The sequence below is a fragment of the Equus caballus genome, chromosome 20, assembly GCF_041296265.1.
Source record: "Equus caballus isolate H_3958 breed thoroughbred chromosome 20, TB-T2T, whole genome shotgun sequence".
In the NCBI taxonomy this organism is placed as follows: Eukaryota; Metazoa; Chordata; class Mammalia; order Perissodactyla; family Equidae; genus Equus; species Equus caballus.
Genome location: NC_091703.1, coordinates 24362452 through 24384289, shown reverse-complemented (window position 1 = coordinate 24384289; position 21838 = coordinate 24362452). Strand labels below are relative to the sequence as shown.

Genomic DNA, 21838 nt, shown 5'->3' with positions numbered 1-21838 from the left:
GTGGTGAAATGGACAGTAATACCTATTGGGTTGTACAGATTATCTTCATAATAGATTCGTAATATTTGCATTACACTTCACATGTGATATGCTTTATACTTTCCAGACTGATTGATTGTCTCATTTAACTTTATCTCCAAAGATTAGAGAGAGGTTGTAAATCCAACATCTGGTGTATTTTTATTTGGTTTTCAGAGTCATGGCTCATGTTTGCCGTGAAATTTACGTGAAAGCTTGTCCAGCCTGGGCTCATTTTAAGCAAGGTCTGTGGGGGGGGGGGGGGGGGGTGCTTATCATCAAGCGCTTCAGGTCTGGAGTTACCCTGGCTGGGCTTTGCCACTTAATTCAGCCTGTGACTTTGAGCAAGTTACCTAATCTCTCTGTGCCTCAGTTTACTCACTTATAAAATGGAGTACAAACCTCATAGGGCCATGTGCAGATTAAATATAGTTTAATATTTAAACAGGGGAAGTGCTTAAAATAGTGCCTAAAACATGGTAAGCACTCAATAAATATTAATGCCTACTAAGTATTCACAAAAACGAGTTTCTAGAATAAGTTAGAAAGTGACATTTAAAGGGGATTCAGCAAAGTTTTTTCACGTATCTGATTGACTCAGTATATTCAAAATAGGCCTTATTTATAGAACTTGAGTTAATAACGTTTCAGAGGTACAATGTGGTGGAAACAGCGCTGGACGAGTTGTTAGGCTCTCGGCGCCTCCTGTTATACAGATGTAGAATCTGGTGCAAGTCGTTTAACCTCTTTGAAGCTCCTTCTTCACCTAAAATAAGAGGACAAATTACACATTCTCTAAGATCTCATTTTAAAAACTCCAGCATTCTATTTCTGAATCTTTTCTGCACAGTGGCATACATCTACCTTTCAGAATTCATGCTTGCCCTTGGTTTCATCCATGCCTTCAGCTCACTTAACATGCAAGAAAGCAGAAAGCTTTTGGTACAATGAGTTTCCTCTAACATAAAGAAAAGAAAATGCCCAGGAGCTTGTTACTAAGGCAACCATATTTCCTTGCAATAGACACATTTTTAAAGGACCCTTTCCCCCTCAAGGAACACAAATTTAGAATTTAGGTCCATTTGGTTAAAAGTATATATAAATCCATTTAGATTTATGGACCACATAAAGATTTGGGAAGAAAAAAAGTCATTACTCGCAATATCTATTTTTTTAACTGGCTTTCTGAGATCCTGTTTGCTTCAGCTATTGTTTTCTGTGATTAAAGAAAATGTTAAGGTTCATGGAATTAAGAAGCACTGGTGTGTGACTTTGCTCTCGTTCTAGAGGAGAGTTGCATGTGGTTAGTGAGAGAGAGAAGCAGTCATCCACCTACCCACCAGAAACCCCAATATTTATTCCCCATCCTACCACCTTCCTTCCTTCCTCTGTCTCTCTCTCTCTCTCTCTCTCTCTCTCTCTCTCTCTCTCTCTCTGTCTCTCTCTCTCACACACACACACACAGTGCCTCAGGTTTGCTTTCTAAACAACACCAACATCATCATGCCATTTAGAAAATGGTTACTATCAGGTAGACTTTATTCTTTCCTAGGGAAATGATTGATTTGATTACCAAGGTATTGGAACACCAGTAATTGGAATTAGGCTCCTTTCACATTGTTGTTTCAAACTTATCTAATTAAAGGGCTTTCATCTGTTTTGTCACTGTGCCTTCTTGACAGCCAGTCTGGTGTATGTTAGTAGAAATAGCTGGATGGATAATAATAGTAATGATAACTATAACAATTATGATGATGATAATAATAATAATAATAGAAAAAGAAAGTGTCATGCACAGTGGAGGCCCTTGGCCAGCTTTCAAGAGCAGAACAGAATTCATGTGTGGGAGGAAACCGTTCCCCACGTGGTGGTCAGTCAATAGTTTTGCAGCCAGAATTACTCCTTGGCACAAATTAAAGCTGCAAATTAAAATTGCTTGCTCTCCTTGGAACCACAAGCCCAAACCCCCTCCATTTTCAGCACTGCTCAGTAATCTGTTGTCAGGTGCAGTGATTAGAATAACAAAACACCACTAGTTCACAGTTACATGTGCAAAGTATTTCTCAGGCTTGTATATACCCTGGACATTTACATCCTTTTTAAAAGCTCTCTTCTAGAAAGACCACAGGAAACTGCAAAGCTCTTGCCAAATCTTCACACATTCCCTGGAGCTGGTGCAGTGCAGCATAGCATGAGAATTCTTCCCCTAGCCTCGGTATCTGTGTCTAGGAAAGTTGTTTCAACCTTCCCAGAGGAGGAGAACTCTCCCACATGGAGATGAACTGGCAAAAGGAAGTCCACTCAACCATTAGCTGCCTGTTGCACTTCCAGAGATCAACAGATGCTTGGAAAAAAATACCACTCACTTTTGAACCAAACCTCTCTCCTTCCCCCAAGCCAAGTAAGGGAGCACTTTTTCCCTTTCGAAGGGAACTTCAGCTGAGAGAAAGCAAGAGAACTGCAAAAGATGTATCAACAAAAAGAATTTTAAGTAGAATAGATGCCCATTTTATGTCATTCTGAGTAGACTGCTTCTGAAGCCAAGGTAAATATTTCTTTAATAGGTAAACAATTAGGCAGTCTGTTGTAAACAGGCATATTTTGATGTTGTTTATGGAATTACATTTGCCCTTTCCAAAATAAACAGAAAGGAAGGAGAGATTTATATTATGTACAAAACCAATAAATCCTGTAAGTTCAGCTTAAGTCATAGTCTCTATGGAAAAAGTATTGAATAGAACATGAAAGCATATATGCCTTGGCTAGAAAGAGTTGGGGCTTTTTGTTTCGTTATGCTACATTTTGTATCATATAAATATAACAATGATGATTTAGCTGTGTTGGACCTTGCTCAAAAACATCCATGCCTGGGGTTCTCAAGTGGACCCAAGAAACGGGATTGGAAGGGGTAGGAAGAGGCTGCCCTAGATTCCTGGATTGAAAAAGAGTTGGTCACTCTTTGCTTTTGCAATTTGCCAAGATTTCCTGGATCAATTTTCACTCCTGGATTCCTAGATAAATGCTTGGGTTGGAAGTCATTTTTCTACTTTGTTTGTTTCAAGGTCTGGAGCAGACGCAGACCCCCTCACAGTAATTCATGCCTGTGTGACCTAGGCCTTGGAATACTGCAAAACATTCCCTTCCCAGAGATGTCTAGGAAGCTTTCTTTGGCTGGTGCCAAAGAGATGGTGTCATTTCAGGGGCACAAACTAAAATAGCACATTGCACTAAAGCCATGCAGGCTGTCTTAGCCACCAGTCCCCTCTGATTTATGGCCTCCAGTGACCTCAGAGTGACCTATTTAGATCAGGCCAAAGCCAAAAGTGGTCCAGTATTACAAATAAAGCATTTTAAAGGCTTATTTATGATCTCTATGAGCAGCCAGCAAAGTCTTCTTAGGAACAGTATGAGACATATGTGAGTATGTATTCCGCAGGACTTGAGTTGAAAACTCAAAATAAGTATATGCATACCCATTGTATGTGTGGCAAAAAAAAAAAAAAAATCTTTTTAAAGAAAAAGAATGTAGAGTTGTTATGACCAAAAGAGTGAAATACATTGGGAACATTGCCCTTCCTCCTTGATAGAAGTCACTTCGCTTACTCAGTAAGTCAATGTATTTACTAAAGAAGGCTGATTTATCCAGTTCACCATGCCTCGCATGTTTTATTGTGCTTAGCAAGTGTCGGCTTATTCAACTTCTCATTTAGTTTTGGATGGCTAAATTTTGCCTATTGATTGTTTGCCAAACAGCTATGATGTTTCATTAAGATATTTACAATTCAGTTGATTTCAGAACAGATTTTAGAGAAGGAAAAGGTATTAGTTGAATCAAATTGAAATGACTGTTTCAAGCATCAAAAGAAGGACAGAGAAGAGTTGGAGAGGAAGACAAAAAAATAGCTACTGGTCCTAGCGAGTGACAATGGAGAAAAGAAAATGAAACCAAAAATGCAGGTGCTGGTGAGATATTGAATGTTCATGTACCTCCTCAACATTCAGTATGTTCCAGGCTGTGTTGGGGACTGGTTTCTGGGGAGTTTGAAACGTCAGCCTGGCTGACCAGGAGGGTGATGACTCCATTTCATCTTTGTACCCCAGAGTGAAGGAGAGATTTGTCAAGTATCTCTAGTATTCGATCTGTTGATGACCAAACCAAGTCATTTAAGCTGAAAAACCGCTTCACTGTGTGCTGTTTAGACAGAGCATATCTCATCAGTCATCTAGAATTTCTCTTCAAGAAAAACAATCTACTTGATCATTTTTAGATGTTTCTAAGACAAAGATCTTTAACTACGCAGAGATAGCAATCAAAAGGCAGATATAATGGCCAGTTTCACTCCAGAAGGCAAATTAATAATAATTTATATTCTTGTCATTTTTTCACATGTGAACTTTCCATATCTTATGCTTTTTCATGCCTCAGCTTGCTTAACAGGCAGGAGACACTTAAAGATCGATGATGGAGACAGAGTAAAAATTTGGGACCTTAAAATATAAAAGTGAGGAAAATGTGATCTTTTGGAGGGGGGAGGTGTCTCTTTTCCTGATTGAGGGAGACAGAAAACACGTGTGTCAAGCTTTGTAAAGAGTTTCATTAATAGAGAACCTGGTAAACAGAGAAAAGATCCTGAGGGTATTTCATCTTCTCCTGTATTACAAAGTTTAACCCTAGGAAATAATCATTTCTAAATAAAATAAAGAGGAGAAAGAACAAGTTGCTGCTTCCTGGAATGGGAAGTTATGGTGCCATCTTTTCACTGCAAATTTTTCCTTCTTAGTCTTTGGATCATTAGGAGTTCAAAGTTTAAATATTTGTACTATATAACGCAAATAGCAACAGAGGAAGGCCAGCTGGTCGCTCTCCCTCTTGACTTCATTCTAAACTGTCCCTTCAGAGTAAGAAGCAGGAAGAAGATAACTTGACTTTCAGTTCACACGTGGAGTCAGCTGGCTGAGCAGTTGAATATATTTTTTTTCTCTATAAATTGGCATTTAGAAAACTCTGAGAAGGAATAAATGTGGAAACATTTTCTATGGTGGGCTTTTTCTTCCTATTTATAACAGCACAATGAACTGATAGAATAGTTTTTGGAGAAAAGCATGATGAAGAATCAAATATGCAGATAGGATTTGTAGAAGGCACTCTTAACCACTTTCAGAGAATTGCATGAATGAAATAGTAGGAAAAACAAACTTTTCTCCTTCAACTTCTAGTTTCTATGCTGAGGGGGCAGCAAGGATGTCACTAGGGAAAGGCACACCTCAGTCTTCTGTTAATCTCCATTGGCATCTCTAAAAATGGAAAAATAAGTTAAAATCTTAAATCTTAGTATAAAGCATGATAAAAAGCTTTTTCAGGGGGCAGCCCAGTGGCGCAGCGGTTAAGTGCGCACGTTCCGCTCTGGCAGCCTGGGGTTCACCAGTTCGGATCCCGGGGGCGGACATGGCACCACTTGGCACACCATGCTGCGGTAGGTGTCCCACACAGAAAGTAGAGGAAGATGGGCATGGATGTTAGCTCAGAGCCAGTCTTCCTCAGCAAAAAAAAAAAAAGAGGAGGATTGGCAGCAGTTAGCTCAGGGCTAATCTTCCTCAACCAAAAAAAAAAGCTTTTTCAGAAACATTGCTATTTTGAATATTCTGCACTCTACAATCTGAGTAAAAAATTGTATGCCTGCTGTGCAAACAGCTTCCAGTGGAGAGCCAGACATCTTTTCTGACTATATTGTGCTAAGTACTTTGCATACGAAAATTCTGGAGCCACCGTTGGTTTTAAATTTTTTACTTTTACCATTCAGATTTCCAAACTGAGGGAAGGTAAAATAGTAGAAAGAACAAAATTTTTGGACTCAAAAGACCTAGTTCAACTTACTAGTAGTTTGACTTTAGGCAAGCTACCTAACCTTTCAGAAGTTTCACTTTGCTCCTTCCAGATGAGGACAATGATGGCGATGATAATAGTGGTGGTGGTAATGGTGATAGTAATGATGATGGGGATGGTGATGGTGGCAGTGATGATGGCAGTGTGGTGGTGATGTGATGGTGGTGGTGGTGGTTACCTCCTCAAAAAATTGCTGTGAAGTTAAAGCAGAAAATGTATGAGATAATGGAAAACCATTAAGGGTGTACTATATAAATGTCAGTTATTATTTCACTATGATTTTCTCAGCTGTCCCAGCCTCCCAAATCTATACAATTCCCCTCCTCTACTCCTGGCCTTTGATTAACAAAGACATAAGCTGATTAGCACAGAGCTATTGAGAGTGCTCACTTCAAATACTTTCCTGGGAAATATAGAGGTGCTTCTGGCTCCTGAATTAGCAAGCCTGGCTGCTGTCTGATCTCCGCCATGTGAACAAGGCAGCACTCAGAATAACCCCATTGCTTGGCACAGAATAAGTGTGTGATTTCCTACCTATTTTCTATTGTTTTAACCAATCTGAGAACCCTCTGAAAATTCTTTCAGTATCAGTAACATACGCTATGGTTGTTTTCTTGTGGAGTCCCCTTGCCTTGGTCAGAAATGCTGAAAGTGATGAATCATATCTTTAACAGTATCTTTAACAATATACAGACCCTATTTCCTGGGTAAATATTTACTTGCAGTAAACACATCACAGTTACTGCCTGCCCCATCACCACTTTACAGAGTTCTTTTAAAAAGGTGATCTGAGAAAGGCTGGACTTTAAGATATGTTAAAGCATTTCTAATTTAAAGAGAGCACCTACTGAAATTTGAATTATATATATGTTTCAGCATTTTAGGACAATAATCAAGATTCTAAACAAAGCCTCTACGACGTCTCTTCTAGTGGTGTGTTCCATTGCTTTTCAATGATAAAACCTCCTGGAGATAATCTGTTTACGTGTATTTGTGTGTAAAAGGTTTACTGTATACCCACATGTACAGACAGGAGGACAAACATTAGCTCAGTTGCTTAATCATGATACAAATGGGGCAGAGAGCAAGTTAATAGGATCAACCCACTGGGAACTAATCAACAAATATTTATTGAGCACTATTCAATAAAAGTTATGATTGAGGCACATAACTGTCAGTTAGGTTAGAAATGGTACCAGCCGCGGCAGGGTACACTAGGAATGACCCAACCCAAATCCTCCCCACTCCTGGGATGACAATTGATGATGGGTCAGAGCATCATCTTGTGGGTGAGAGAAGACAACACATCCTGTTATTTAGAAGATGGACTACAGCACAGACGACAGAAAAAAAGCCCTGTGCATCTTCCTAACATGGACGATACACCAGAAGGACAGATGTCTGTGCCCTTATAGCCCACCAGGCAACGCTGAGAACCGCACACAGGGAGTCAGTGGCTCTCCGCCCTCCTCTTGGCCTAGGCAGGAGTAGCCAAACCGTGGCCTGCAGGCCAAACCCAGCCCACTGCCTGTTTTTGTCCAGTCTACCAGATAAGAAAAGTTTTTACAGATGAACATTTGCAATCAATTTGATGATGAAGAACACCAACCTTGAACTCCAGTTAAGTGTTATCCCAAAGAAAAAGAATTCCATTCTTCTCCTTAGTAGACTGGTATTACAAAAAAAAAGTGCTCAATTATTATTATATTTTTAATTTTGTCAATAAAAAATTTGAGAAATTTTGTTCTCTCTCTTGTTATATGTAAGTACAGAATTTCCTTGTTTTTATCTCTTGGCCTCCAAAGCCTAAAATATTTGCTATCTGGCTCTTTACAGAAAAAGCCTGCCAACCCCTGGTCTAGGTCGTAAACTTCCAAATCATTTTGCCTCTTAAGGCCATTGGGAGTTTCTTAACCATCTCACCCACTAGCTCTTCCCCTTTTCACATCTTCTGGGAGAGTCTTATCATTTTTAAATCCCCATTTAACAGGGGCTTCATCCCCTCTTATTGTTATTGAAATATTCTTTTTAAGAGAATATATGTTACCTTATTACATTGTTCTGTAATACCAACTGGAAGGATGATGAAACCTTAGTGGCCCAAGAGAAGAATAAAGTCAGAATGCTCTGGGTTAGGGGGTGGAGGGCAGAAAAGGCAATATCACGTAAGGGAGAAACACAGAAAGACTAAGGATCTTTTTCTCCCAGCCCATCAGTGAATTCGGTGAGAGAAGGTAGCACATAGGAGGTGTCGAAGGTCCTTCCCCCTTAAATATCTGCATCATTTCAAAGGACTCTCCTCCACATTTTACTGTCTGTCTCCGAATTCTGAAGCCCTTGGACCTCCTCATAAGGAATGACTGGTGTGTGTGCATGATTCAAGGCCATCTCCTTGGCTTTTCCACACACACACAGCATGTCTCCTAATTTACCAAGGAGTGATGGTGCCAGGCCTCGGGGGGGCATCACCCAAAGAAACCACAATCGGAAATACATCACCTTTATGTTAGGAGATTACACGGGATTAGCAGAGCTTTGATCGTTCCAAAACAGTGCTGGCTCTTGCCCACTGCCCTTCGTCCGAAAGGCAGACCAGTGTGTGTCCACTCAGTCTGCATGCTAATTTGAGGACAAGGAAACCTTTTCAAAACAGGCACGAAGGAGAGAGTGAAAAGCACTGCCATGTGCACAATTAGTGGGAGCCACTCCGCTCCTGGTTGCTAAGTATTAGGAGGAACAGGAATGTTTAGCTCTATCAGACATCTCTGATCAGTTCTAACCTGCTGGAAGGGAAAAATATCTTGTTATTAAACAGAGGTAGGGAGTCATTGTCTACCGTTGGTGAGAATATAAAATGGTGCAGCTGCTGTGGAGAACAGTATGGTGGTTCCTCAAAAAATTAAAAATAGAATTACTATAGGATCCAGCAATTCCACTTCTGGGTATATACTCAAAAGAATTGAAAGCAAGGTCTTGAAGAGATATTTGTATACCCATGTTCAGAGCAGCATTATTCACAATAGCCAAAAGGGGGAAGCACCCCAAGTGCTCATCAACAGATGGATGGGTGAGCAAAATGTGGTATATACATACAATGAAACATTATTCACCCTTAGAAAGGAAGGAAATTCTGACACATGCTATAACATGGATGAACCTGAGGACGTTAAGCTAGGTGAAAAAAGCCAATCTCACACACAAAAATACTGTAGGGTTTCATTTATAGAAAATATCTAGAATGATCAAATTCATACAGACAGAAAATAGAGTGGTGCTTGTCGGGGCTTGGGGAGAGGGGGAAATGGGGAGTTTCTGTTTAATGGGCACAGAGTTTCAGTTTTATAAGATGAAAAGAGTTCTGGAGATAAGTTGCACAACAATGTGAATGTAATTAATGCTACTAAACTGTACACTTAAAAATTATTAAGACAGTAAATCTTTTATGTATTTTACCACAATTTTATTTATACATACATAAAAATATCTACATTTTTTTTAAAAAGCTTTAGAAATGAGTATGCCAAAAAACAGGGCAGTACCAGACAGTTCCGTCTGCAGGCGGTTGCGTTTTCTTGAGCCATGTCAATTTAACAGAAGGGAACTGAATTTCCTTGTGCGATAGAAGTGACTCCAGGGAGCTGATTCTGACCAGGGCTGGGCACATGTGACACAGTCTTAGAAAGACCATTTTCTTCCTAACAGGATGTGTAAGAGTTAGGTATAGGAATTCTTTCTACCAATTTCTACCTGGTTAGGAGTCAGCTTTAGACTCTCTGCATAAATGCTTAGAGAGAGCACTTATGAGTCTCCTCTAGAAAGGAGTAGCATAATTAGAAGATGCAGCCCCCTCAGGAGCTTAGGAACTATTTAGGAATGTAAGATTTATTTTTTTCATTTATTTAAAGAATATCTGTTGAATGTCTACTATGTGCTAGGGTTATTTCTATTTAGCTCTTGGGATCAGCAGTGACTATAACAAAGCCCCAGCCCTTGTGAAGTTATATTGTAGTGGAGGGAGACAGACAAGTAAAAATATGATGTATCAGATGGAGAGAAGTGTTATGGAGAAAAATTAAGTGCAGGATGAGAAGACTAGGGCACCGTGTTCAGGGAAGACTTTACTGACAAATACCCAGAGGCTCGGAGGAACTGCAGGTCTGACCTGGATGTCTGGAGGAGAATGTTCCAGAAAGAGCCAGAAGGCCAGTGTGACTGCAGCTCAAGGTAAGCAAGGCCGAGAGCTGTAGAAGATGAGATCCAAGAGGTTTTTGGGGGGTCCAGCTCTTGTAAAGCCTTATAGACCATTGGAATGATTTGAGTTTTTGCTCTGTGAGAGATGGGGAGCCATTGCTGGGTTTTCAGCCAAGTGACATAATCTGATTTGCCTTTCAAAAGGATCATTCTGACTCATGTCTTGAAAATAAAGATGGGGCATTAGAGGCAACAGCAGGCAGGCCACTTAAGTAAGTATTGCAATAATCCAGAAGAGAGTTGATGGGGACCTTACCAGGCCTGATACTGATTGAATTCTGGAGGTAATGGGGGGAAAGTCGCCAAGGGTGACTCCACGGCTTTGGCCCAAGCATTTGAAAGGGTGATGCTGCTCTTTATTGAGATGAGGAAGGCTGCTGGAGGATTAGGCTTGGGAATGGGGAGGAGTATTGCCATGATGGGTAATCAGGAGTCCAGTTTTGGACAGTTAGGTTCACAATAGAGGTATAAATAGTTGATGACTTCTTGAAGTCTCACTCCAAGTACCCAGAAGAGTGGGCACTCAGGAAATAGCTGTTGAAATGTTGATGATAAAGCAGCATATATATAAGTGAAAATTATTCATAGATTTATCTGTAGGTTGTGGAAATTGGGCTATATAATCTATACGGGCTGTTCCATAAGGCCAGAAGTTCAAAAATGCAACACATACTATTCACAAATGCTAAAGGGAGATGAAAAGAAAGATCAGATGGGAAGGGCTGGAATAATCTAGGCAGGTTTCTTGGAGATGAACATGTGAAGGAGAGAGCTTGACATCCTTGGGGGCACTATGATGATAAATATGATAATCGTGGAAACGTATCCAAGAACTCTCTGTCTGTACATGGCCTCCTGCACTTGGTGCTATGCCCACCATGATAAAATGCTTGCATTTCTTGCCCTTTTGCTCCAAGGCTGTACATCCATAGCCTCTCAACTGGAAAAGACCTAAAGAGGTTTTTGGTCTTATCTTCCTAATAGAAGGCAGGCAAGGGGTCAATCCCATTGCTGAGGAGATTTATCAGCCTTCCTCAGTCACATGTCCATCCATTTAACAGTCAAGAACCAGCACATTGGCTTTTATTCAAATCCCACAAGTTATGTCTTCAATCACTTCCCTTTATTGTAATTCTAGGAAAAATTGTTCTTCTGCCTGTAAAACAGTCTTCCGTATCCTCAAAAACCACTAAAAGAACATATTAACACACCAGTACCTCTCCAAACACTGAAATAGCCAGTCAAATATTTGTATTCCACCAGGCACTTGAGTTGAATAATATGTCTATGCTGACAAGAGGGCAAGTGTGTTCTGAGTGCTGAAGAGGCCCGAACGTCTGTGAATTAGGGTATGAAATGCAGGAGCACATGGCCTACAGCTGTTGAACTTGAATTCCTCTCTGAATGCAGCTCCCAGGGCTGAGAGGCCCTTCTCAGAGAGGCCTGTGTACATTCGCTCTTCTAAACCCTGCAAGTGCCCAGTGGTTATAGCCTCAGTCTGACTTGGCCACCGTTTGGGGAGCAGACAACAAACAAGAGCAGGTGTTCACATTTATCTTCCTCAAGTGGCCCCTTGAGACTCATTGAGGAAGGGCCAGAGAAGGAAGAGACTGAAATACAGCTTTCCCTCCCCCAACTCTCATGCCTGCCAACAGACAGCTGTTTCAGCCTCTTCCTGCTGCCGCTAATGAAAACATAACTGGGATTCAATGAAAGATATTTAATAGGAGATTGCTTGGAGAAGCCTCTTTCATTAGAGATCTGCTTAAACCAAAGCACTCGGATTTGTTACCATGGCTGTGAAATTTTCATCTCCAGCAGCCTCCGCGTGAACGACCTATTTTGAACGTGACAGCCGATTACACTTTGGTGGCGTGAATAATTTATTAGGTGCAAGAACACTGTCTATGTAGTGATATTACAGCAGCCTTGCTTGCCTGGCTAATTATGGAGGGTGACAGAGCTCTGTCCCATTGTCACAGCTCCTCTCTGAAGCTGCCAGCAACGTGGTCTATGTGCGAGCAGAGAAGGAAAGAGGGGAGATGGGGCCAGAGAGTGGATCCTGCTCCCAAAGAAGGCTTTGTGGGTTGAGCAAGCCATGCTGCAAGAGTCAGATTTCCACTTTCACCTCTGCAAAGTGAAAGTGTGCAGGGCCCAAGGGGATGGAGCTTGTACCCAGCATCCCGATTTTGTATAAAATGTATGTTAGTAGGGGGAGGTGTGGACTGTGAAAGGGTGATTTAGGAAGGAAAGAGACACTAGACTCTGAACTTATCGCAGATATCGAATGGTTTCCAGGCCCTGCAGAGGAGGCACGGGCCTTTTCAACACACAGATGGATTCACAGCCCAGGAGCCGGGCTATGAGAGCTGCTGCAGAGAGGAAAAGAGTGTGCAGCCAGGAGGAGCCTCGTCATGGCTTCAGAATTTTTCCCCTGTGTTCTAAGCTGCCTTCATACTATCTAGCTTTGCTTAAATCCTAGTAACGGCTCCTTTAACCTCACAGAGACGTTTCAGATGTGAACTGGACACCAGAATAATGCCCAGGAAGATGGTGAAGATTAACAACCAGTGACAAAGTTTTAAGTAATAGAACTTCTAGGCCTGTCATTCCTCCATTTTAAAATCACCCCCTGAAGTTGACCATCTCCTTTATGAATTAGGGAGGGATCAACTTTGGAAAAATTTTTACATAGTTGGGAGCAGCAAGAAGGTAAGGAATTAAACAAGATTATGTGCAACAACACCTCTGGCCTAAAATTGAAAGAGAAATGAAAATAATTAAAGGAGTTACCAAAAGAAGAAATAGTTTTAAAATATGAATGGATAAAAGCAGATTTAAAATTTTTTCAATAATCAATAGGTGATTATTAACGTGTGTCAGTCAAGACACTATTAGGAAACTATTGGCTCCCTCAAATTAGAATAATTCAAGAAACATTTATTTACAAAGAGATGACTTACAAAGGTGTAGGCAGAGTGTTGTGGGCCAGCGCCACTGCTGAGTCCAAAGGAGGGGAGAAGAGGAGGTTGCTAGGACCTACAAGGAAAGAGAGCTGTGCAGCGAGGGCTGCCTGGATGGGAGCAGGCATCTCTTATGAAGGGACACAGCCAGCCCAACATGACCTCACAGGGAGAAGCCTGGGAATTAATATCCTCACCTCACTCCCTTCCCTTTTTCCTATCTCCTGTTGCGGCTACCCATTGGTCAAACCCAACTGGACATCACAGGGCAGGGTAGCCATTTTGTGGTCCCTACAGGGGAGCCCCCAGAGCAGAGGGCAAGAGAGAGAAAGGTGGAGAACAGACAGGAAGGGGCAACATGGGATAACCTGCAAGCCAGGAACTGGATCGGGCCTGGGGTCACATCATAAATAAATCACCTTGGAGAACCTTACAGACAAATCTCTTATGTTTCCCCTGATAATGAAAGAAAGGGAAGGGATTTATTATGAAGTGAAAATCAATTTAGTGTCCTAAAAAATGCCTACATATCAAGCACTTAGCATTGTGTTTACACATCCGTATTGATAGTTTCCAATCACTTCTACATTCATTTTGAATTATACTCATTTTAATATCTTTGTGCAATAATATTTATTGAATTAAATTTATACTGTTTACCTTCAGTCTATGGGTTCATAGCTATGGGAATTTGTAAAGTTAATGTCCTGACAAATGTTTGTCAATCTAGATCAGAGGTTCTCAAAATGTGGTCTGAAGACCCCTGAAGTTTCCAAGACTCTTTCAGAAGATCCCTAAGGTCCTCAATAATTTTTAAAAATATAAACGGGTTTAGTCTAGAATATGTCTTTCCTATATAACATAATAACAATTCCTATAAAATATACATAAACATGTTTATATATATAATATATATATATATATCCTATCAAATGGTTCGTCTCAATTATGTTATTGCGTAATGGGTCTTGAGACAAAAAACTTGGGAACTGCTGGTCTAAATTATGTTATTACAGAAAATGTCCTCTACATGTAATATAATGATAATGTATGAGAAATCCAATCTCAAGTTTCTGGATAGACAGGGATTGTCTGCTACATTTAGGGCATATTTTATTTCCCATCAGCTTCGAACATTTTGCTATCTTCTACCCATGCCGCCTTCCAGGTCACTTGGTGCAGAAACTAGAATTGGGGGTGGAGGTGGAGTTTAGGATTGCGATAATCTTCCCAAGTGCATAGGCTTGATTTCAGCACTCCTGAGACCTTCGTTTCTGGGACAACTAAAATGCCAAGAGGGATGGCCAAACAAGTTTCCCATTGTGCAAGCAGATATGTGTGACAATGGTAAGGAAACAACAGCCTGGGATGTCTGCTCCCTTGAGGACCTTATCGCCAGTCCCAGACACAGGCAAAGGAAAATGGGGTCTTGCTCTCAGCAGTTCAGAAAGCAGTAAGCAAGACCCAGCTGCCATTTGTCAGGTTGAAACACTTCTGTAGGTGCGGCTGTGATGTCAATAAACTCAGGCTTATTATGCTCTTTTCCAGGGGAAAAAGTGACAGAAGCCAGCAGGGGCACTGTATGCTCTCATTCCTCTAAATTTAGTCAATATTTATTGACTATCCTCTGCTCTTATTAATACAGAGTTTACAATACTGTAAGTGGCATTATGCATAGTTCCTGACATCAAGGAGCTCATAAACTAATGAGAAGTGTACCAAATATCTATGACAGAAAGAAGGGATGTGTGGCTCTGTGTTCAGGGGACACAGGTAGAGCATGGAGGGCCAAGGAAGGCTTCATGAAGGAGGTAGTGTTTGAACAGGGCTTTATAGGCTAGGCAGGATTTTTAGAGACAAACATCAGAGGTAGGAGAAAAAGTGATGGGCAATTCTCAGCACAAAATTTCCAGAAGTGGAAATGGCCTGAGCAAAAAGGTGGAAGCCGGAACTGTCAAATGTTAGAGCCAAAAGGAACCGTAGCGATCAACTTGTCCAAACCCTTCATTTGACAGGTGAGGACACTGAGATCACAAAGGTCAAGATTGGCCCTGAGCTTTCTATTGGCAGAACCAAAATAGAACCCAAGTGTCTCAACTCAAAGTCCAAGACTCTTTCCAGGGCTGTTTCCTGGACACCGAGCGTACTAGGAAGAGCCAGAGCTTAGGCTGGTATTGCTGAGTGGTGGGGGCGCAGCCGAAAATGCTTCTAAACCACACTGTAGTGCCAACGGGGCTGGGCACCTGTTTGGACCCTTTCCAGACCAGTGTTTCCCAAAGTGCGTTCTGAGACAACTGTACCAGAACCATTGGTGTGCTTGTTAAAATGACTGAATTAGAATGGGAGAGGAGGGTGACTTGAAAAATCTGCATTTTAAACTCCTTCCCAGAGTGATTCTTATGCACTCCGTAAATTAGAAAATTTGTCTGAAAGAGAAATAGAGAAAGATTGGTTAGAGCAGCAAATGCAGAATTCAGTAGATGTGAACAAGGTGGAGGATAAAGAGTTACAGTATGAGAAAGGAGTTCAAGAATCTTAGAACTGGCAGCATTCCAAGCCATGATGTGGCCATGCATTTGGGTGGCCAAATGCCTATAGTGGTAGGTCATAAGAGTAGAGAAAGAATTTCAAAATCAGGGTGTTAGATCTGCTCTCCACATGGAGATTAAACATATAGTTATGAAGAGAGATTAGATCTCAGTTTTATCTGGCTCTCTCTCTCCAGGACTAGTCAACTAGACCGAGAATAAAAAGCCAGAATGCACCGGCATCATAGGCAGAAGGAATATATAGACGTATAAATGGATAGGGGTCACTAGATACTACCAAACCTCTGGAACCTTCCAATAAGAGCCTCAGCTTCACTTGGCAGTGGCTCTTTAGGCATGTTCTGAATTCTGTATTAAATATCTGAAGCTCTCAATCAGGAATTAAATTGGTTGGATTTCGGATGCTCTTCTGCTTCCTTCTGATGAATTGTGTATTTACTAGAATTGATTAGTGGTGGAAAGAACAAGCAGGGTGGCATTTAAAAGCAGGCCTTAAAAATGCCTATGAATGATGCGGTCTATACGGAAGTCAAAATATAATGATGTACACCTGAAATTTTATAATGTTATAAACCAATTGACCTCAATTTAAAAAAATGCCCATGAGAGAAGAGCAGGATAAAATTAATTGAAAGAGACCATGACAGTGCTGCTGAAGTGCAAACACCCTGATTTACGAGACCAAAAATAATCACAGTTCCCATAGCACCCACAATGCTTCCTCTTCCATAGCATCCCCCCCAGTTCTTCACAGCCATGCTCACCACGAGGCTCCACGAGACGGATTGCACGACTTGCGTGTTTATCTCTGTGTCTCCGGCCCTTAGCAGAGTGCCTGGCACCCGAACTGAAATAATATCTTGTTGAAATAATAGTTATCATTTGTACCGAGGGTATTTTCAAGTAAGATTGACACATGGGCAGGAGTCCAGGCACAGCTTAGCTTCAGGTCTCTCCCCAGGCTACAGTCAAGCGTCAGCCAGGGCTGGGATCTCATCTGAAGGCTCAACTAAGGAAAGATCCACTTTCAAGCTCACATGGTTGTTGGCAGGATTCAGTCAGTTCCTTGTGAACTATTGGACAGAAGGCTTCAGTTCCTTGTCACGTGGGCTCCTCCAACATGGCAGCTTGCTTCATCAAAGCCAGCAAGGGAGAGATTTCTATCTGACTAGATGGAAATCAAAATCTTTTAATCTAATCACAAAAGTGACATCTGAGCACATTTTCCATATTCTATTGGTTAGAAGTAAGTCACTAGGCCATCCCACACTCATGGGGAAGGGGTTACACAAGCGGGTGAATTCCAAGAGGGAGGAATCATTGAGGACCATCTTAAAGTTGGCCTGCCATAGTGGAGAATGGATTTTAGGGAAAGACAAAGTTGAGGCAAGGAGATAAGGGCTACATGCCGGAGATGAAGGATGTTAGGGAAGGGTGATGGTAGTAGAGCTGGAGAGAGAGAACCAGGACTGATAAGTGTCTTGGAGACAAAGTCAACAGGTCTTCTTGATGAATGGAGTGTGGGAGGTAAAGGAATAGGAGGAATCAGTGATGACTTCCAGATTTCTGGCCCTCTAGCAACTGGTTGGATATTGTTGCCATTTATTTTACCAAAATGGTTGAATATAGGGGAAGACCAGGTTTGGTATATAGGAAAGAGAATCAAGAATTGACCTGCAAGAAATAAATGGGAATTTAGATAGATACTTGGATATCTGACCTTAGAGGAGAGTTCTGAGTTGGAGACGTAAATCTGGGAATCTTTAGCATGTGAACATGACTCAAAGCCCTGAATGAGTACATGAGACCCCACTGTGGCAGGCCTTGAATGCCATCTAAGGTGTTTTTTTGCACACCATCCCTGGAACCCCATTTAGTCCTCTGTAAAGTGCCCCAGGCTGCCTTTAGAACTGTCTCGCCTTTCACTTGCCCACTTCTATCTTTAAGGGCAGTATCCAGGTTCCATCCACTCTCTCCTGCTGATTTTGCTTACTTTTGGAGGGGAGAGGGAGTGTGTCATTTGACTTAAGGCTTCTTTGCCTTGTGATCTAGTTTACCATGGTCTTAAACAATATCATTCAGCTCCCACACTGTTAGTCTTTTTATCTCCATGGAAGTTGTAAAATCTTTGAGTGGGGGCGAGTGCTCTTTCTTTTATACCCTGTCCCTTCCTCACTTCTCCACAAACACTTACTGTACGAATGAATGTTCCAATAGCAGTTTTATTTATGCCCATTTTAGTGGCTGCCAAGAGGCAAAGGGATGCTGTGGGAAACTTGCAGCAGTTCAGATCTTTGTGACTATCAGATTTATTTACCCTGGAAAGAACTGGGGCATCATCAGAGAGGTAAAAGGACATGAGAAAGCGGGTAGAGGAAGGAAACACCCAAGAAACCTGGGCTCCACTGGCAGGTATCAACAGAGATACAACTGGGATGATCCTAGGTCCAGACTGGAGAGAAGAGTGAGCATCCAGGACAGCGAGGCTAGTAGGGCCACCATGGCCCATGTTTTGCAGGTGCCAAAAACCAGTATTTGCACGTGTATCTAAAGTCGATTAAATTGTGTCACCTTGGATGAATCCCATTAACTCTCTTGAATCTTGGTTTTCCCATCCATGAAATGGAAATCATAATATCAACTACAGGATTATAGTCAGGAATAAAGGATACAAGGCTTGTAAAGTATGTGCTCCAGAACCTAAGATTTAAGAAGATAGTCAATAAACTGGTGTGTTCAGCATTGTAAGGATTGGCTCAAGAAGTCGACCAGACTCACTAGGGACTCAAGCATTGACCAGAATAACCAAAATTGAAAACACACGAAGACTAACTTGCCAGACAGATTGGAATGTTCATGTCATATGGTCAACACATTTTCTCCTCCGGAGGAATGTCTCTATATGGGAAGACTGAATACTGTCAGAAACTATTTTGTATGCTGGAAGAAGGACAGAGGGAAGTGGGTGTCTGGAAAAATCTAGCTGTAATGAAGGGCTCAGATTATCCAGGCACTCACTGCTCCGGCTGCCCTTCATGGTCTAAGAGACGCGGTGCCCAGTGCTTACTCTTGGGTGTCCTTTCTGGCATCAAGCACTCTTTGCTCCTATTATTGTATCCTTAGGTGGCTTATGACAGAGTTGACTAAGCTATGGTTTTGGCTGCTCATATTCCAGGGCTGAGGATACAGTTTCCTTACCGCAACTGGATGTGAGTGTTTTCCACGTTGACACAGTCTCCTAGGATGTTCCCTTCTGGTCAATGTCTAAGCTCATTGATTCTTACTAATTCTCTCACAAAGTGACTGAATCCCAAGTTGGGGAAGGGGATTCACCTTGCAGTACATTCTATTTAAGATATTCTAAATACACAATTTATTCAGTACAGTGGCTTTGCAGATAAAGCAACAGGCATAGCAGGAATTCCCTGTTTAAGGAGGGAGGCAGAGACCCTGTCTCAGGGTCCTTGCAGATTCCTAGTCTCATACATTTTCCACTCCAAAAGACTCCTTTTATGGAATGTTTCTGCCTGTCAGACAGACCCACACTATTCTAAAGGAAAGCTTTATGTATAGTTCAAATCCGCCAAAACAAAATAAAAAAACAACTCTGTTTCTCCCATCGTTTATGTGATCTCTCTGCCCATAAGCCCTTACAAAGGATTGCCCATACAGAGTGGAGTGGAGTGCTCATACAAAGCAGACCTCCGCAGGACGGCTTTCCAACACAACCCTTGCTGTGAGCAACCAACTTCACCCTACCCCACCACACACACGCACACACACACACCCCACCTCTGCCCCCTTTTGCCACCCCCGCCCCTGCCACATTGTTTTCAATGCACAGCTTCTATTCGAAATCCCAAAAGTTATTTGGAAGGGCCTTTCCTTGCCTCGCCTGGTTTCCCTGCCCTCTCCCTCCAACGGTCTCCATCCCCCCGGCGGCGCGAATTCCACTGATCACTCCAAAGTGGCAGCACCAGCTCTTGCAGAGGAGCTCGGCGTGCCCGCGATCAGCTGGAGGCAGACACCGAAGCGCAGCCTCCGGGAGTTGGGCTGAAGTAGCTGACAGGCAGCCGTCTCCTCAGCTCTCCCCTCCCTGCACGAGTGACGCCGCCCGCCCCCCGGCCGCGCCTCCCCTCGGCCCGCTCCCCGCCGTTCCGCCCGCCCCGCGCTCCGCGCTCCTCCGCCCGCGCCCGCCCGCCCGCCCCGCAACTTCACCCCGCGCCGCCGCCGCCGCGAGCGCACGCGGGAGGGCAGCCGGCGCTGGGGACCCGGCGCGGGCACCCGACGACTGCCCGCAGCCCTTTGTCCCTTCACCCAAGTGAGCGAGCTCAGGCTGTCTGCAAAGCCGGAGGTGCGGGCAGCCGGGGCATTGCATTGGTACGGAGGCTATTATATGCCCGAGAGCCCCAAGTGGCCCCGTGTCATGACAAGGAGCCTGCGTCTTTAGGTACGTGCACCTTTTTATTTGTTCCTTTTTTGCTTCTGATGTTGCTTACAACCCGGATGAGGTCTGTGTGCTGAGGGGTGTCCTCAACTTGAAAGAGCGTTGCGTGTACGGGAGCCATTGAGACTGGAGGGTCCTCGCCTTCCTCTGCCTCTGGGGGCTCACTATCTGATGCCCACAGCACAGAGATGCGAAGTTGCTGAGCGAAAGGGGCGCACGCGCTTTTGTAGGCAGAACTGAGGGATGCCCGGGAGAGTGGAGGGACTGGCCGAAAGATGGTAAGGAGCCCACGGCAGTGCCCTGGGAGCTGGGACTTTTCTGGGGTGGGGGCGCCATGGCCCGATGATCGGTGCCCTGGGGATGGGGGGTGCCAAGCGCCCTCGGAAGGGGCTCCTGGGTGGCCGGCTGGCCCCGAATGACTTCCAGCGCTCTTATCGCCTATGGGGAGTCCAGCTCAGGTCCATGATCGCGGTCTCCAGGGTCTTAACCTGCCTCCAGGCTGCTCAGATTGAGCTTGGCTATGAACCAGTCTTTTCCCTGCTTGTCTGAATTCCAAAGTGGCGGTGTAGGGTGGGGAGAGATGACAACTGGGAAGAGGGTCAAGAAGGAGAAATGTGTTGCACTGATGCCGACCTGTGTCTGGAAGGATGGGGGAGGGGCGATGCACCTGAGGACAGGAGCACCCCTGCAAGTTTCTGTGGCTTGGGAGGGGTCTGGAAAAGGGAAGCATCTGCAACTCTGTTACCGCGAGATTATAACCTCCCATCGCCCACCTCCAGGGTAGTGGGGGGCAGATAGAGAACCTTCATTTTAGAAGGGAGTAGGTGCAGTTTGAAATTTGACAAGCGGAAGCCATCCAGATGTTAAGGTGGCAGAAGCGCTGGGCAAGTGTGTGGTGCGAAGTGACAGCTTCTTCAGGAGCAAGAGAGCGAGTGGAAAAGAGAACCAGGCTGATTGTGTTGGGGGGGGGGGCGGGTCCAGAGGGGAGATTGGCAGCCTGAAAGGTTCTTATCCTGGAGATACCTAGGTGTTGATTGAGTGACTGAGAGGAAATGTTTAAGCTTTGGGGGGGGGGGCGGGGGAGATGATCGTGATGGTCTTAGAAAATATCCGGGCTGCCTTTCATCCCTGCTCCCTGCTTCCTCCACACTCATATCCATGCACTTGGTTGAAATTCTAGGACTGTGATGAATCCTTACCCCCAATCCTGAAGAAATTGTGCTTGGCCTTCTCTATGGGACTGGGCTGGGCATCTTGTGTGAGCATTCGCCCCTTTGTTATCTGACACACAGTCTTTTCTTCCTTTTCGTGTTCTGTTGGATTTATCTGGCTCTGAGAATGTTCCTCCCCTCCTTGCCACCCCGACCCCGGTATTCCTATTCGCTTATTTCCCCTCTTCCTCTTGCTCCTCCAGCCTTTTTGGACCAGCCTCTGAGTTTGCCCACTAACACCCACCTTCTACCCCCATTGTTTCTCCATCAAAGTGTGTTTTAGCTGCTGTCACAAGCAGAGGTTATCAGCCATGGACTCTCTAAGAACCAGGATCATCAGGCTATTCTCCAGTGGTTAATTAGGAGGCTATCCTCTTTCTGTAGGAACAAATTACAGGGGTGTGTCTACTCAGGGTAACAGCAGCTAGAGGAAAGGGCCTCCCCACTCTTCACCACTTCCTCCCAGCCCCAGCCCTCAGGGTCAGCCTCCTGTGCCCCTGTCCCCCTTCAGTTGA

General features: G+C 43.4%; 1 protein-coding gene across 11 annotated transcripts in view; it reads left to right on the top strand.

The window, feature by feature from the left end:
- The window catches only part of RIPOR2 (RHO family interacting cell polarization regulator 2), a 216369-nt gene that overhangs the window by 109912 nt on the left and 84619 nt on the right, over window positions 1-21838 (top strand). For 2 of the 11 annotated variants that reach the window (XM_023624535.2, XM_070244956.1), the window contains exon 1: window positions 19795-20115. The exons of 7 other annotated variants lie outside the window; for them this stretch is intronic. The gene's annotated coding sequence lies outside the window, so the exon portion shown is untranslated. Of the gene's footprint in view, window positions 1-19794; window positions 20116-20146; window positions 20391-21838 lie in introns of those variants that run through there. 2 more of the 11 variants (XM_070244952.1, XM_070244957.1) reach the window with 1 other exon arrangement.